General features: G+C 37.4%; 1 long non-coding RNA gene across 1 annotated transcript in view; it reads right to left on the bottom strand.

The window, feature by feature from the left end:
- LOC122802112 overlaps positions 1-14,806 on the bottom strand; it is a 181,610-nt gene extending 166,804 nt beyond the window's left edge. The window contains exon 1 of the long non-coding RNA XR_006364893.1: positions 14,566-14,806. This is a non-coding gene — a long non-coding RNA (uncharacterized LOC122802112). The remainder of the gene's footprint in view (positions 1-14,565) is intronic.
- Positions 14,807-17,293: the final 2,487 nt, after the last annotated feature.

The raw sequence follows: 17,293 nt of genomic DNA, 5'->3' as shown, positions 1-17,293 counted from the left end.
CGAATGCCCACCAAACTGCGGGGAGGACATGCAGACTCCATACAGAAGGCACTCCCCACACTCCAGTCAAGAATCAAATGGGAGAACCTCTTGCTGTGAGGCAACAACGCTACCGCTGCACCACCACGGCATATAGAATAAAGCAAGAAGATTGCTTCAAATTCTTCACTGCTGTCATTCTAAATAAGAACACATTTGACTCTGAACTGCTTAGAATTAATACTAATTTTATAAGTTTTGATGCAATTGTAATGGAACTCGGTTAATCAAAGAAGTAAATCTCGATTTTGACAGTAAAGTAGTTTGATATTTATGTTAGCCCTTGCTCTCCTCTGCCTATCAAATAATTTTCTTTCCCAAGAAATGGTCAAAATTATGTATGGATACCAGGCTATTACAAATAAACAATACATATATATTTTCCTTGTACATAATCTATTAATTTGGGTAATATTTTAAATACTAAGTTGAGAACTACGATTCTGTGCTATGACTTACTTTTGCTAAGGTTCAATAATGAATCCTTATTTTTTCACTTCCAATTGTCTTACAACATGTGCCTTGCATCTCTCCTGCACAAAATCATGCTTCATTCCTTTTTACTTGAGTTTTCATCCATAATTTCTCGTGATAAGTTGCATTCCAAACTAATTCCATTGTAAGTCCAACCCTGAATGATTCAATTCAGAGATTATACTGGTTTAGATGGGCACCTACAATGGAACCAACTGAAAGCTTTGGCATTTGGTTATCGTACACAGTGGTCATTGTTTTAAGCTAAGGAGCCTCATGTTTATAGTGTTCTTCAACAGCCACTGACCAGGAACTGGAGTTCAGGGTCAGTGTCTGCTTTTATTTATTAACTTCTGCACATATCTAGTTTACAAGATAATTGTTCATGTAAAAAGACAGCTTTCAATTACATTCCAGACTGACTTTGTCTTTTTCTGCAATGCATTCTGCCATTTGTCCTGTTTTTTCTTCGAACAGAAATGCACATCTCCTTACTGTTGAGATTGAGGGTAGAAAGTATGATAGAATGAGGCCTTCTTTTCAGTGTGGGGTTATACATAGCCTACATACCTCCTAACTGACATTCATGTCCACCAACAATCACACACACACACACACACACACACACACACACACACACACACACACACACACACACACACACAAACACACACACACACTGTTTCTCAAACATGAATTTGCTTGAAAGTTCATTTGGGGTGGGAGGGATTTATTACTAATACCGTTTTAAGCCCTTTACTAATACAGTTTTAAGCCCTTCCACAGGAAGGTAGAGAAGCCACATATGTCTCAACCCCTCCCCACATGGTTGGCAGCTTATAGTTTTAGGTTTAATAATGATGTCAGTGGTGCAATCAATAGATATATGACCATTGTCCTGATAGTTCATTCTGAAGTGACCAAAGAGAGAGTTTATTTTTTTTTCTGTATTTGTATTTGTGTGATTGTAATTCCAATAAAGCTCTATGTCAAAAAATTGACTAACCAGAATATCAAAATGGTATAATATCAAAGTTCATACCATCAAACTGGTTTTTCAGAGAAATACGACTATTTCTTGAGATCAACTTTTTGCCCATTTTCTAATTTGGATCAATTTGAGAGTTACTAAATATATTATGTTGATCTGTAGGGGAGTAGGGGAGTTTGATACCCTCTGCAAAAAGTTGCTTTTTGTTTTAGGAACATTTCAGTGAAAAGCTGGATTGGTGATGTGAGCTTCAAAATAGTGCTGTCTGATACTGTAGTCATGGGATATTTTGACACAGACCCATTTAAAAAATGTCAAAGTGACTCTTTTATGCACAATGAGAACATTTTTTTCTATACTCCCAATTTTTTTTTTTTTTTTTTTGCAGTAGCTGGCCTGAAGTGAACTCATTGTAATTGAATGACTTCTTCCTTATATTGACTCTTACAACCAGGCCCAAGTAAATCATACTGTTTTATATCTAGTTTTCTCTTTTCCAAAATTTGCTTTGTGGTGTATAGTCTGCAGTCCTCTTGTGTCCTCTATAAAAACTCCACTATCTGGCATTGTATTTATTATGAATATGCCTCTGGTTAAACAAGGCTGTCATGCTGACAAACAATGAAAATGTCATTGTTAAACATAGCTTCTTGTCTTACATTTAGTTTGTTTTTCTTTTTTTTACTGTTTGTTGCCTATTTGTTAGAGTATTTTCATCTTACAGCCACAGCATAATATTGACTCTACCTGTCTATCTATTGAGTTTTTCCCTTTTTCTGTCTCTCTCACTCTCTCTCACTCTCTGTATATTTATCATCATCATCAGCCACCTTTTTCTCATTTCTTGACATGGTGTCAGGTTGTTGTACAAACTGATTCCATCTCTGTTGATTCAGTACCACTCTCCTTCCTTATTCAGGCATCATGCCTCACAGTTAAGGGTCCTTTCTCACACAATCCATCCATATCCTTGCTTGACATCCTTGTTTCCTCTTGCCTTCTTCCTGTCTCTCCTGAAGTCCTCTTCATCAAGTTGTCTCTCTCCTGCAATGTGATTGAACCACTATAATCTGTTTCCTTTGATCTTCTTTAAAAATTAGAGCTACTTAGGTTTTGACTATGATTTCTCCTTATTTCTTCATTTGTCTCACAGTGTACATCCACCTTCTTCCTCTCCAACATTTCTAGTTTCTGAACTGCTCTGCCTTCCCTGCCCAGTTTTCTCTATCAGACAGAAGTACTGCTCTCACCGTCTCATTACTATTTACTTTTCCAATTTTTTTGCATTCTTCCTTTTCCCCATCTATCTCACCCTTCAGCTTCTTCTGATTTCCCCCATTTGTTGCCATTGTGAAGGCTGCCAGCCTAGCTAGATAGAACTTTGTAAATAATTTGATGTCATTTGTAAATATTAATGTAATCTACAGGCTTGTTCTACAAATGTAAAGAGAAGTATGTTATGATTAAACTACATGTTGAACTGAGCTTCAAAAATGTAACCACAGTGCACTCTGCTGGAAGAAAGCTGATACGTCAAGCATTGTATGACTGATCTCAAGCTCGGAGACAGGATGTCTGAGCCAGGAAATTCTATTGTCTTGATTTAAGAGATAATTACTAAGGTTTTACATGTAAAATGTCTTTTATTGCTGTGGCTTACTGCAGATGCAGAATTACAAAAAGAAATGTAAATGTTGACTATCTGTTACCCTGGGAAACTAAATCAGAAGTGCTAAGAATGACATAATCTGAAATGACTCAGCAGTACTGTGTTATCAATTTAAGGACAGAAGGAAAGTAGGGTATTTTGGATTTTGTCTAAAGCTGACATCAACTCACCAGCACTTGCTTGCTCTGTGTGTAAGATATTTATTTAGCACAGCGATTTCTCTTAGACATAGATAGAAATAGCCAGATTAGTCTAGCTGTTTTCTATATTTATGTCAGACTATTCAACAGTATTATTTTAAAGCATTTTCCTGTGATCTCTGAACTCTGTAATGGCATTGTGTTGAAGTAATAAGTATTGTCTTGTGTTTTCATTATTTATTATTAAATATTTTTAAACCTTTCAATTGTGGCTGTTTTGTGTAAAGGTAATTTAAGCTCTTAGAGTACATCGCATGTATTTGGTGATAGTGTCCACGCCACTCCAATAGTCTTGCCACTCAGTCACACTTACTACTTGGATAACAGTAATATTAGACAATGAAATTAGTCACCCTTTGGGAAGGGCCTTATTTGTTCCTGATAAGAGTAGTTGGTGGCAGTGATTACTACCTTATAGCATGGCAGGAGAGGTCATAGCTGGAGAACCTATGGCAGACTTCCCCAGGAGTGTCTGTGTGTTTGTATATAAACCAAATCTCAAAGTGTGTGTGTGTGTGTGTGTGTGTGTGTGTGTGTGTGTGTGTGTGTGTGTGTGTGTGTGTGTGTGTTTGTGTGTCAGCTACTTGGGCAGGGACACGAAACACTGGTTGGTCAGAGAGGGTACTGGAGGTTTTGGCTTGACTACTCAGCTGAGATTTGAACCCTATAGCTGTGCCAGTGGGGAGTCTTATTGGGGATCTGGAGAGAAAGAGAGATGCCAGTCCCAGACTGACTGTGATCTCTGTGTGCTCTTAAGGGAAATTGTAGTTTACTGTGTGTGTACTTGTTATCCTTCCCAATGTGCACACCCCTCACTTTTTTTCTTGATTACTGGGCCAGTGCACAGGCATCACAGTTTTTCATTCAGTTTCTCCTTTATTTGTTGTGTCTGTAGTTTCCAGGTTCTGTAAATGGCCCACCTTTGTGCCAAGGCATGACTGTTGCTTTTCTTCATTCATGAGGCATGAAGCCTATTTGGAGGCTACAGTTAAATAGGAATTCCAGATGGCCTGATAGGTCATATTTCATGCTATTTAGAAGGCATCATGGAATACTGTTGGGGCCCACTGATACAGTGTTATTGGCCTTAGAGGGATCATTAAGGACTTGTTTCCTAGTGATAGCAGGAGGACTTATATTTGGTGGTATTTCCTGAGAGAAGTTTGATGTGGAGAGAGAGGCGTACAGTTGGAGCTGAATTTGTCAGCCAGTAAGTTTGCTATATCTTCTGGCTCATTTACAATGAGCTCTGCACACAAATGAGTATTGCTTTTAAGGTTGGGACATAGCTAAAGATGCCTTGTGGTTGTCCTTGGCCTGGGAGGCTAAATGTATCTCAACTTTGGCTTTGGTAAACTTTATTTGTTCTCTGAGTTGTTTGTTTAGTTTGATGAGAGTGCTTTTATCCTGCCAAGTGCTGCACCTCCTAATTTATGCTACAGTTTTCTTCCTTCTGTTATACAGCCTACTGATTTTGTGATTCAACCAGAGTGGCTTATTTTTTAGTTAGTTCTGTACCTCTAACTGGTGGGTACAGCTGTCTCTATGCAGTTATTAACACGCTTGTATAGGGTTTCTATGAACAGTTCTGCATAGGCAGTAGTGTTCTCAGGGTTTATGGGGCCTTCATATTTTGCCAAGTTATCACTTAATAGCAGGAAGTTAGCCTTGGAGTAGTTCCTAAATATTCCAGGTGTAGCTAGGGTTCCAGGGTTAATTTTTACTTCAAAGGAGATTTTTTTGTGGTCTGACCTTACCAGAGAAGACATTACACTAGGGGATGTACTACACTCTCCCATATTAGTGTGGACCAGATCCAGTATGGTTGTACCCCTGGTTGGTGCACTGACAATCTGGTCCAGGGAGTTTATGTTTACAAAATTCAGGAATATCTGTGTCTATATGTTTCATATTGTATATAATTCTCAGTTAATAGTGAGGTAATTAAAGTCACCCATGATATGGTACTGGGTTGGATTGTGAGTGTTTCCAGTAAGTTTATATACATGGTATGGGTTTTCTGAGTCATAGAGGGGGACCTATAGCTTGCAAGAAAGTGATAGTGGATTTTGCATGCAGTAATTTAAATATGGTGTAACTAACGTGCATTGCCCTGTTTGACCAGATTTAAAGTATATTTATTTTTTATGTAAATTGAGATACCTCCACCTTTAGTCCCTGTCTGTGTAGTAACTGGTCTAAATCTGTGAAAGGCATTATAACTTTACAATGTCAGTGTGGTCTCTGCAGCTTTAAACCATGTCTCAGTGACCACACAGATGTCAGCATTCTCTAGGGTGAGGAGAGCTTCTAGAAGTGGAGTTTTTTGTTTAGGCACCTAGCATTGAGCAATAATATTTTTAGATCTTGGTTTTAATTTGCTATGTCGGAACTACTTTCAGTTTGGCATCGCCTAAAAAAAGCACTATAGGGGAAGACAACATTTCAGTTAATATTCAAAAGTCTAGAGGGGAGAGGTGCAGGCCATCTCTCACAAAGCAGCATGGTCTGCTGACCATCTCCTTTCATGCTGACAAATATTGCACACCCTTAGAATGACACCAGAAACTAAGCCAATTATTAAAGTCATTCATCTTTTGTTCATATTGTGGCATCGTTCTTGAAGAAGGTAAAATCAATGCTAGGCTCATACCAGCCTGGGGACACGTATTCTGAGAGCTCCATGGCATCTCTCTTCATATACTCTAAGGAGGTACATCTCAGGTCATTTACACCTACATGAACTATGACTGAGTCATACTGGTACTTGTGGTCCAATGACCTGACTGCATGTGTAAAGTGGTGGATCCTAGCCCCTGTTAAGCAACTGACCGCAACTTTTTCCTTACTCAGCCTGGTGAGAGGGACATCAGTGTGTTTCACTTTGGAGTCTTAAATGACCAGAATGTTGGATTGTGTGGTGGCTTGCCTTATGAGCTTAGAAGTAGAGGCCCCATGAGATGTGACTGTATGTGTTGATGTGGATGTTGTTTTGAAAGAGTGCATTCAGGGCCACTGAGGGTATTTGTTATGTGTATGTCATCTAGGAGGACTTTGGGATTTAGTAAGGTTACATTTAAGTGTCTCAGCATATGTGGGTCTATATGTCTGCTTGGAATTGTGTGTGATGGGTGCAGCGTGTGCACTACTAACAATCTTATTGACATTAGGAATACTTTTATGTGAGAGCTTTGCCTCCAGTGACATTGTGTTAGTACATCTCTCACATACCATATCAGTTTGAGAATTAACTGGTTGTCAGTAAACATGAAGCAATTTCTACATTGCCTCAGGATGCCCATATCCACCAACCTGGTAACAGAGATAATGAGAAAGTTCATATCCATGGCAACAGACCCTTTTTATTGATTAGACAGATGGAGCGAGAATATAAAGCATTGTCAGTATTATCCAGTTTCCAATTCTGGGGACAGTGCTTGTCACTGCAATCTAGTCGTCCTGTGGGAAACTAGGTATCTGTGTCACTCAAGGTGTCTGTGTCTTTACAGGGCACTGCCAAACATTTGAGGGGTAACTAATAAGTAGACCCTGAAAATTTAAGGATGAAGTATTTAGACAGATATTCTGATGTTAGAAACAAATCAAGCAGTACTTACTGAAAACAAAGACTTAGCTTGTCAAGAATGATGAAAATGGGGGGGGGGGGTCGCATGAATGGATACTGCCTTAGTGGTGGTCTCATCACAGGTTCAGTCTGCTGGGTACAATGCTACTTTACGTCTTCTCTCAACAGAAGCAAAACATTAGTACCAATCCCAAGATGAGAAACAGGCCACAGCCTGTTTGGTGATCCACAGTCTTGTCTCAGATGATGCAATGCAATGGTCTGTAGGTTTGTTGTAGCCTTTCCCCTGGTAGATGCCTTGAATAGCAACCAGACCAGTCAGGAATATCAAGCACAGACACTCACTGTAAACCCAGAAACAGACAGGAATCAATGCAGTCTTCTCTTTCTCTCACCAGGAGCAGAACATAAGCACACATTCCAAGCTGTCACCTATGAAGCAATTATTAGGATTTCTGGTGATCAGGAGTCTCCAAGAAATAATGTACCTGTGCTCCTTCAATCACCAGAAGAAAACAGAATCAGTAATCCCAAGATGACTACTGAAATGCACAATATGGGCTCTCCAATAACTGAAAAGTGATCACCACTCCATCTGTACAACTAGACTTATTTCACATTCATGTAGACAACACACCTACAAGACAGTACGAAACCTATCCAACTTTGACCAGAAGGTCTTTACAAATTTATTAAACTCCACCAATTGGGCCTTCCTTAAATACTTACCACTAGATGATGCAGTTGAACAATTTAGTTCTACATTCCTAAACACTTTAGGTAGTTTAGCTCCCACCATAATGAAAAGAGTTAAAACCAGCTATACTCCTTGGTTTCTGTCTATTCCAGATCACTCATGCAAAAAAGAGAAAAGGCTTGGACAACATACCTAAAACATAAGACTCACAATAATTTACAACATTTCAAAGCACTGTGTAACCTTGTAAAAAATAGGTTAATTTAGACAAAAAACAATTCTATGCAAAGTCACAAAATCAGCATAAATCCAGTCCAAAAAACTTATGGCACACTATCAAAAATATTCTCAATCAAGGAATTCAGTCCTCCTCCCAACCCTGCTGTGATAGGGGTTCCTATCACGTAGTCGAACATTTACAATTTTGGATGACATGTGGTCGAGACCATATGTTCGAATTTGTAAATGTTTGAGTGTGTGAATGGAAATCTCCATAAGCAGAGGTTTCCATTCACTTCAATGTGGTGCAATCTCGGAGTTGGTATATTTAAGTAGTGGGGGTGTGAGGGGTGCAGGGGGGCTTTCCCCCCCTGCATACAATAATTTTTATATTTGTCCATTGTGTTTTTATTTTTTATAGCTAGTCGAAGTTCCGTAACTTTGGACATGTGTTCGAACATATGTCAGTCGAAGTTACAGCACTTTGACTGTGTGATATAGACCCTGTGATAGTACCTCACCTGATATAACAACTCAGTTTAACTCTTACTTCATTGATAGCACAGCTTCCATCACTAGCAAATTCCCAACATCTTCCTCTACCCTCTCTCATCCTCCTATTACCTGTCACTCCATATTTCCCTTCAACCAGTTCCTACTTCCTTCATCAAATCCCTCCTGTGCAAGCTTGCACCATGTTCACCCTCTGCAGACAATCTTCCTATCGAATTTCTAAAAATGCCTGCTGACTCAATTGCCTACCCTTTCTCAATAATCATTAATAGATCCATCAAGGAGTCTTATGTCCCTTCCTTGTGGAAAAAATCCACATCCTTGTTCGCGACAAAGGTAACACTTCCACAGAAATTTTTAATTCTAGGCCAGTTTCTATTCTTTCACCACTATCAAAAATTCTAGAAAAATGTTTCCATAAACAACTTCTTCAATTCTCTCCCACCCAACACGGACTCAGACCAGCACACTGCACCATTACTGCTCTACTATTCTTTACTGACACTGTTAACAAAGCTCATGACTCAGGAAACTTTGTGTCATCTCTATGCCTAGATCAATTCAAAACCTTTGATACTGTCTCCCATCCCCAACTGTTATCCCAACTATCTCTTATGAGCTTAAACAAAACATCCTTACAATGGTTTACTATCTATCTCTCTAACAGATATCAATCTGTCAAATGGAACTCTAACTTCTCTCCTTATTTACCTGTTAGCACTGGGGTACCCCAAGGCTCAATACTAGGTCCACTTCTGTTCTGTTTAATATTTTTATTAACCATCTTAATACTGCCAGCAAACAAGCCAACCTAATTCAATATGCTGATGACTCTACATTAATCTGCTCTGCCAGGACTCTCTCTCATCTACAGAGTTTAACTCAAGAAGCATTCAGTTCCATTAAGTCTTGGCTCACCAACAACTATTTACTACTTAACCCCAAAAAATGCAGTTCTACTGTTTTTACCAAAACAGTTTTCTCCTAGGGTTGCTAGCTTTTCAAATGGCCAAAGTGGGACATTTTTGGTACAAACATCAGATTTTACAGGCTGACACATATCCATGGTCAGTACAAAGGATAGAACTTAACTTTTTGCCTAAATAAAAGCTTATTCTTGAAGCATTTTAGTTGCTTATTCTGTTTCTTATAAAATTTAGGTATTTTAGATACAGAATAACTGTTGTATGCAACTATTACATAAAATATAGGAAATAATTTTGTCCTAAAATCTCAGGACATTTGCCATTTTTTAAATTTTTGGTCAGGACACAACTGCCCAAAGAGAGACTGTCCCTCACAAAGTGGGACAGGTGGTAACCCTATTTTCTCCAGATACCTCTAACTTTGCTATTACTTCTCTGAACAATACTTCAATCTATGTGGTTTCACATATAAAACTGTTAGATGTAACTATTCACAACAATCTTGCATTTGACCTATGTATCAGTAACGTCATAAAAAAAAAATTGTGCATGATGTATAGGGCTAAGAAATTAATCTCTAACTCCACAACAGTAACCCTTGCCACCACCTATCTCTTCCCTCCCTACTGTATGCTTTACCTATTCTAACCAATCTTCACCATTCCATCAAAGCAAAACTTAGTCAGTGTTATAATAAAGTAACTAAATTTGCCGCAGGGCAGGCCAGCTACTCTCACCATTGCTCTGCTCTCAAGTCCCTAAATTGGTTCGAACTACCCCATCTCCTCACCTTTAATCAACTAACATTAAGTCACAAAATACTGAGCAACTCTTCATTTTCTCAAACTCTACATCATCACTACTTCAACACTATATTCCCTGTAGTGACCTACGCTCCTCTCACAAGTATCTACTATCTATTTACAAACCTCAAAGATCTAATGGGGTTAGTGTGCATTCTCACTGTGTTGTCAAATCATGGAATAGCATTCCTGAAGCAATCAGACTTATACCCCACTACTATTGCTTCAAGTTTAGGCTGACAGAACATCTAACAAATAACTGGATTTGCCCTTGCTTCTTGCCACCTTAGTACTCTTTTCTATTCCCTTCTTCCCCCCTTTTAATAGACTTTCTTTTACTATATCCTGCTTTCATTGCTACTTTACTTTCTAGCCTCACCTTTCTTTAACTCCTTGACATTCTAATGTGCTTTCTTCATATTCTTACACTAACCTTTATGTATCCCAGAATTTATGACTGACATTTCCTATCTAGTTCTTCTGCCAGGAAGAGTAAATGGCTTTTATGACCTATTTCTTATTCTGTTATATATTTTTCATGCATCATTATGTAACATATATATTAGGAACTCTCTTCTATCTTGCATATAATGTATGGTCAACTTTGTTTGCCTTATATTTTATTTTCTTTTATTCTATTCACATATTGCAATACTTTGTTATTGTCTTAATGTCTGTAACCATTCTTCATTTTTTTTAATTCTGTTTATTCTGTACTGTGCAGGTTTTCTCCCCAGGCATCCTCTGAAAATGGGTTCAGATCCAGTTGGACTTTCCCAGTAAACAAATGTCAAATAAATAAATAAATAGTCCTAACTCCTTGTCTCACATGGTCCTTGCAGCTCTGTAACCAGAACATTTCAGAGTCGTATCACATAATTTAGCAAAGTCTATGGTTATGGCAGCAGAAATAAATAAAGTAACTAATGAACATCTGAAGGGATATGCTACTGTCATACAGACTGAAGGATGCAGCCCTTCTCTGACTGATTTTGAATCACATTGTATTACACACTTCATCACCAGACAAACTAGTATTATTTATACTCCTTTTCTGTTAAACATTCACTGCACAGTGTGTGGAATCTAAATGCTGCTATCTGCATTCCTGCATTTATAACTTTAATGGGAGATGATGTTCTGTAGTTTTGATTCTTAATGAGAAGAATTTCTCCAGGTATGTAATGTGTATATGGCTTGGAAAATTACTAACAAAGAAATATGAAAGCAGTGTCAGTATTGAAGCTTCTACAGATGTCCTAATGAAGCCATAGTATAGGTCTAAAAATGAATGTAATTTCTGTCTCCATTTGACTTCTTGCACATTTTAATCTTGGTAAATTAGACATTGTTACCGATGTTTGTCATGTATGTGCATAATAACTCATTAGCTTCTTTGTCTTTCCATAGCAAGCATTGCTAAGTTTAGCATTTAAAGACACTCATTTGGCATGCATTATTTACCATTATTTAATTTAATTTTCACATGGTGTAAATGGTAGCATTACAAAATCTTTCTTCCTTTACACCAAAAGCAAAAGAAAGAAGAAACTGATAGCATAAAGAGCTGATTTACTTGTGTCACTGCTTAGGTGGTATCCTAGTCTGAACAGCAGTGACTTTTGTTCAGATGGAAAAAATTGGTGTCAGACCCCTGCAGTGAGCAAAAACCTCCATTTTTATTTTGAATAGAGCATTCAGAAGAGTTATATATTTCTAGGATAGAAAAATGGTGAAGACAGGGGTGTCCATGGTCAATATTAACAATGAAATGACTCTGCAGTGGTGTTCAAAGCAGTATTAAAAACCTCATTCATTAGAAAGTCACTGCACTTCATTGTTGAAATATAACTCATTCCACTCACCATATACTTCTGAGCACCACAAAGAAATGCATTTACAGAGTAAGGCATGTGACACCACAGGGAGCAGTATGCCATAAACATTACGATCCACGTTTCCCTCTGTAAATAATATGTCGTATTTTTCTATTGCAGCTCACATTTATCATGAAACAGATGACTTAACTCATGTCACAATAAATTTACAAAATCGCTGTAATAATGCTTATTATTTGTCCCAGAGTAGGTCATTTACTCATCACAGTTAACAATAACACTAAATATATTTAACAGTTACATTTCTTATGCAGTCATTTAGCCACAAAGTGTTACATGCAGTTGTAAACAGGTCAAAAAAATTATAATGTCCCTATAGTAAAAAAAAAAATGTGGGAAATCATTAAACTGACTCGTGCAACCAAAGTACAGATTTAAAGAGGTACCCAGTCCATGTAAATGTACCCCTTTATCCATTTTTTGACAAACCTATTTATTTCTTTACAGTGTCACCAAGGCACTGTTAATGGGTGCAAGGAAATGAAACCCATTCAAGAGAGGGCACCAGTATAAATTTTCAACTTAAATACAATATTTTGTCATAACTTATAGTATTTTTGAGATAACAGTTTTATAACATTCAATCTTTATGTTCTTAGTCAAATTATTTAAAGCCTGTATACATACTACTGTCATATCTACAGCCAACCATGATCAATGCTGTACCTCAGTTAACAAATTCCAATTGAACATACAACCTGGGTTTGTCAGAGGTGACTAATTACTTTGTTGTTTTCTAATACATCACAACTCATACGTAGATGATCTGACTTGAATGGTTGTCAGCACTGTGGCATCTTTTACAACAAAACTCAGAATATCCATGGGACTTATTGATTTACGCAGTGTGACAAATTACTGTTGTGCATTTCAACCCCAAATGCATCTTATATAGATTACTATAATGAAGACTTTTCTTTTGTGCACTTCTATTAAGCAAAACATTGTCAGATAAGTATTGTACAGTAGTATCATTGGTGGTTATGTCTACCAGTCTGCCAGTTAACTAACAGTCATAAAAGGGAATGTAAGGTACAAGGATTTTTTTTCATTTCATGTGCATGATTCTACTCTAGTAATAAAAGGTGCTCTTTGTGCACGCTATAACTTTTCTGAAGAATGCAGAAGTTATATATCACATCACCAGCTTCTAATTCCTTGCTTGATTTTTCCACAACATTTATACTTTCAGTGCACAAAATAAGTACAGTATGGTTCAAACCTAATGACAGAAAATGGCATAATACAGTGATTTCATTTTACAGTGACATACTATTGTTTTAAGTGTGCATATGTTTGTCTGGGTGTGTGTGGGTGCACAAGCAAGTGTGTGTTTGTGTGAGTGCACGTGTGCTTGCATGTGTATATACATGTGAGCATCAGAGAGAAACAGTGACAATGCTGCACATTAAATTACAACAAGGCCATGACTGGAGGTCTTATCTGTCCAATATCTACAATAAGCCCTCACAAGACCTAAGACATGTTCATCCCATATCCCATTTACTACAGTTCTACCGTTAGTGCAAATGTCACTGCACTATGGAAGCCCAAGTGATTTCCTAGCCTTTAAATCTGAATACATGACATCTTATCCCAGTATGTCTCTTATGAAGAGGCTCACAAAATACAAAATCCTCATGGACAGTGATTGACAGGTGTAATAGATGCATACTCTCACTTGATCCTGCAGTTGCCCTTTTGTGTCCTTTGACATTTCTTCAATATGACAACTAACAGTGCCACTTGACAACAGAACTGCCATCAGTTGAGCAAAATTTCCATCAAGCATTATTTCTCGGACAGCTATTGCTGCAGGTGAAACAAATCTCACCGACAATATGTGCTTCTGACACTTTGAAATTGACAACAAAAAAGTGTGTGAAGCCTTTAAGGCCTTTGTTGCTCTTGCAGTTTTTGCAAAACACATTAGGCTGACGTATGTCCCCTAAATGTCTCTTTGCAAAATGACTAGTTACTTTTTTCCTTAGTGAAAGCAGGATGATGTGCTTGTAGTACTCTATAATTTGCATAATATTTGACTGGAATCTTATAAAAAGCTGCGCAGAAGGGTCTTTAAAACTTTTCCTGCAAAGGTAATCTGCAAAATAAAGCTAACGTTCATCAAAACATTATCGATTTGTCTGCTTCATACCATTTCTGAATGAATGTAAAACATTTTTACTAATCTTCCTCTTAAAGAATATATTATAAAATGCAATAATTTCTCATGCAATGTCATTCACACATCCTTTTTTGTTAATTTATGTCACCCAAGATAAAAAAAAAAAAACTGTTATCATCATTCTTCTTTTAGCTGTGGCCCCAAATCTGCAAGCTTTTAAATAACTGCCTGTCCAACTGTCTTAAGCAGTTCATATTACTGATGGCAATTAATAGGTAAATATTCTGAAAATACATGACAGAAAATTATCCACTCAAAACACTCACAGGTGCTTTGTTAATCAGCTGTATTATGAGCAGGTACAAAAAGAAATACAAAAATGCAGTATCTACTGATAATCATGTGAAAGAAATGAAATGCTGAACCTGCATGCGCTGTGTTCGGCATTGCCTGGCAATTGGCACAGACTCCATACCCTGAAACTTCAAATTTCCATCTGTAGAGGGTCAACATATCATGGAATTCAGAATGCAGACACAGTTGTTGCCAAATATCTCTGCATACGAGGCTTCATCATTTGCAGTTTTATTAATCAGACATGTGGAATGGAAAGAAACTAGACATCAGTAATTTACAGTCAGTGAGCTAGTGAAATGGAACTGGCAGATGAGAAAACAGTACAAAGTGCAATAGCTGAAGTAAGCCTATTATCATATCCTGAAAGTAATATTTTGCAGGAAAACATGTGCCATTTTACAGTCCCCAAATATCAACCTGTTCAGTACGCAGTATTTAAACCACTGACATAATATCCGGTCTGACCAAAAACTCAGCTAAGACAGAATGATCATAATATGTTCTGACTGTCACAAGGACATAACACATGACACTGCAACTTTGAAACAGGTAGATATCAGCAGATATTTTTTGCAGATTTTTTGTAAGTTTACTGGTAGTGTTGACCATACACAAATGTTGTTGACTTGCCAAACTTGCAGGATAACATGCTTTTGGTAAAATAAGTTAATGTAGTTAGTTACAGGAAATCTGACTTCATGTCATAAATACCTTACTATGGGTTAAACATAAATCAAAACAATTCCTAACTTCCTCTCTAAATTAATATTCTTAGTGATACAGAAGATCAAAAATTCAAAATACATTAAAACTGAAAAGTCTAAAAGATAGTAAGACTTATACTCAAGTCCAGGGACAGATTTTAACCTCTAGTAGCTTGAAGTCAGACATTAACACACACATATAGCTGTAACAGTGTACAAAAGTAAAGGAAGAAGCATATATGATCTAGCATGAAATTTTACATGGGGATGCTAAGTTTTTTGTCTATTCTGTGTATTTTTGTGGCATGGATATCTAAAGGAGCCTATGCCCATGCTTCTATTAAGCAGTGACCTGATTGTGGAAACACTTACACCATCCCTCTTAAGCAGCAAAGCTGATATTACATACTTAGTTCATTCCTCACCGGCTATCTCCTATTGTGAGTTGGCCAACTGCTTGAAACAGAATCAGCTTGCCTACAGTCAGAGATCCACAGCTCTGTGCCATGAAGCGAGCTGACCATCCATGTCTTAGTGTATTTTTACCTCATTAGAGAAGTTTAAACTAATTCATTTTTTTCATCTAAACTTTTATCTTACAACATTCCCATATATATCAGGAAAGCCACATAGAGAGAAGAGTGCAGATTGCAATAAACCCACTCTTTTTGGTGAATAGCTTTTGGCAGCCTTCAGCACTAAAGCTGATATCATCAGCTCATTACTTTACCAGGCCATTAGATGTCACATCCTGATTGTCTGATACAGTCAGTTACAGATTCTGTACTATATTCTTCTTTATTAGTTTGCAACAATTGCACAAAAAGGAAGGTTAGGATCGTTTTAGTCAATTCAAAAACATCTGTCTTGAAGCCTACACTACTATAGCCTGCCTGTCAAATCTAATTAAAAACATCTTCTTGGACAAGGATATACAATGAAACATAGCAATATTTATGGCAGACAAAGACTGCCTATCAGATCTCACCTACCTACCATCAACTGTATCATTTTAAAGGAAGTGTTACCTTCACACTTTGTAATTTGATATTTGCTACCGAATGTTGAAAAAATGTTATCCTGTACCAGTGAAGTCCAGCAAAAATCACAGGTGTCATGTTCACAGCTGATTGTATAAATAAGCATAATCAAATGTCACCAAAAATGTTTGGTTAATTATTTAATTAGAGAAGTGTGCAGACTAGTTGACCAAGCCATGTATCGGTTATGTATCTACCATTGCTAACGGTGACCCCATTTAAACAACTGCACCAGTTATAAGCATGTAATTTCGGAACTGAGAGTTGACTGAGTAGATACATACCCCCCTCTCTTGCCTTGACAACAGGAACAATGGTTTCTTTGCATTTAAATTATCCTCTGCATGAAAATGAGTGCATGCAAAGGCTGTGAAGTAAATCTGAGTAAGAGCCTATTTATGTGGGTACCCCAGCCATGAAGAACTGCAGGTTATACATTCAGGTTAGATAAAATAAAGAGAGCCCAGACTCTGCAATCTAAATTATTATAGTTTCTTGGCCATGCTAGCAAATGTCTACTGTGAAGTTATACACAGAAAACAAAATACATGGCATGATGACTCATAGGCTCATGCAGGTAAGTGGTCTAATGTTCACATGGAAAAATGAGAGCTAAAAATGTTTGCCTGGACTATACTGTCAGATACCTTAAAGGTCATCACTGGGTAGCCTTGGAAAAGTTCTATATTTTCTTTCTCTTACTGTGCCAGTGGGTAATTTTGTCTAGGAGATTACCTATACCAGTAACCGAACCCAGTAACATCTGCCACCAATAACAATGCATTAACACATGCTGCCAACTATATCAACTACAGGTTAGATTTTCTGACAGAGTAGCCTTTGGAAATCTCTTCATTAGGCACAAGACTCTCTTCCAAGATCATGATAAAAACTGAAAGAAAGGACTAGAGCAATGTTATTGCTAGGAGACCAGAACATTTAATGTTTTTTAACCATAGAGGAACTTGATATACACTGTTATTTCTGATCTTTTCATGCTTTTGTTTTTGAAGCAGCAGTTTGAAGCAGTTTATTTTAAATCAATAATAACA

The sequence above is a fragment of the Protopterus annectens genome, chromosome 5.part0 (assembly GCF_019279795.1).
Source record: "Protopterus annectens isolate FY-2018-M chromosome 5.part0, PAN1.0, whole genome shotgun sequence".
NCBI classification, from domain to species: Eukaryota; Metazoa; Chordata; order Ceratodontiformes; family Protopteridae; genus Protopterus; species Protopterus annectens.
The sequence above is the reverse complement of the archived record's forward strand: the minus strand, read 5'-3'. Positions and strand labels throughout refer to the sequence as shown.